The following is a 1,790-nucleotide window of genomic DNA, read 5'->3' as shown; positions in this document are numbered from 1 at the left end:
ATACATAAGACTAGCCCTAGAAGAAGTTAAATATACTTCCAGGCATACTCTGAATGACTCCGAATGTGATCGAACAACAAATAAATGTTTTTTTGATGTTTTTTTTTTGCTTTTTTGCATGGAAATGTACACGTTTTATTAATGATGTCCCACCATAAAATAAGCCCCCTCTTCTGCTTAGAATAAAATTTTGAACCGACGGCATACTTCTCAGACAGAAAGTGTACTTCTAAAAAAGTAAAAATATTTCAGTTTTGGCCAGTTTGGTAAGAAAAACTCCCTTTTGTAAGTAATTAGGACAAAACTTTAGCCCAAGAGGCTCTACTTTCACAAGTTACCCCTTAGGAGACCATCAAATGTTTTCTAAAATTAATACATTATTTTTGGCCCCTTTCGTGGGTAAAACTCCCTCTAGCGCGTTAACTGTGAAAGATAGAGCCAAACGGACAGAATTTTAGCCCGAAGGGCTCTACTTTCACAAGTTACCCCTTTGGAGACCATCAAATATTATCTAAAATTTATATATTTATCTTTGGGCCACTTTCGGGAGAGAAACTAGCTTTAGCGCCTAAACGGTGAGAGATAGAGCCAAACGAAAGAAATTTTCGCCCACAGGGCTCTACTTTCACGAGTTACCCCTTTTTTTTCCACTTCTTGGACCAACCCCTATTTCTTTGTTACCCCCTCAGACCCACTCAGGTGTGGTTGCTAGGATATGCACCAACCGTTTCGTTGACCAGAAGTGACAACAATAATACCCTGAAAATTTCAAACCTCTCGCTCACGTCGTTCATGGGAAACGGACAGACAGACAGACAGACGAACACAGAGGCGATGGCATAAGCCCGCTTATACAGCTTTTAAGCAAAAGAGCGGGCTAAAAATGTACAACCCTGCATGTATAGTCGAAGTGACGGGAAGTTGACGGGCCGGAGGCCCGTATCTTTGTGTTCATATTTGCGATACCCGACTCGGGTGTCAGCGCCGCAGGCCTAGGTAGATGTATGCCAGGCGCGTCGCAGCGCAACAGTGTTTCGTGAGATATCGCGAAGCCTGTTACGCGAGACGTGGTCTGGCGTACATCTACCTAGTATAAGGCAACAGATTTCTTTGGAATTTCCTTCAAACATTCCGGACAGCTACAGCTACACAGACAATCATCGTGGACAGGTTTGCGGACTATGGCGGACGCGGACAGAGCCACGGATAGGATCTCGGGTGACTGCGGACAGCTGCGGACAAGTCCACGGACGTTTCAATCCACGGACTGGGGCCACGGACAACTCATGAACATACCAGTGGACATGTCCTCAAATTGTCCTTACGTGATCCGTAGCCGCTGTCCGTGACCTCCTTACATGAGAGATTTCTTTTCTACAGCAAAATAAGTTTGCTGGATTCACATTCTGTCCTAGATATTAAGAAAGGTTTCAGGGAACAAAAGTTTAATGTTTGGCAAACATGAAGAAGAATTGCCCAACATTCTGACAAAGGTCATTCCAATCCCGCACATCAAGGGTTACACAGTTCAGAGTCCCCTTCAGAATTCTTTCCAGTAGAAATAATGGTGTAACCCACCGAAAAAGAAATGATAATGAAGCCCTTTCCTCCGTTGGTAGGGGTGCTGGAGGAGGGGCTGCTGCTGCTGGAGCAGCCAGCTTCTCCCGCTGCAGATGATAACTAAAACCCGAGGGGTCAACAACTCGTATAATCAAAAGTACACGACCCTATAATCACTGATAATCACGTCTATAATCCATAATCTTTTATAATCATTATCTATAATCTAT

This window comes from Frankliniella occidentalis, unplaced genomic scaffold, assembly GCF_000697945.3.
Source record: "Frankliniella occidentalis isolate FOCC.00 unplaced genomic scaffold, Focc_3.1 Scaffold484, whole genome shotgun sequence".
In the NCBI taxonomy this organism is placed as follows: domain Eukaryota; kingdom Metazoa; phylum Arthropoda; class Insecta; order Thysanoptera; family Thripidae; genus Frankliniella; species Frankliniella occidentalis.
Note: the sequence above shows the minus strand (reverse complement) of the source record.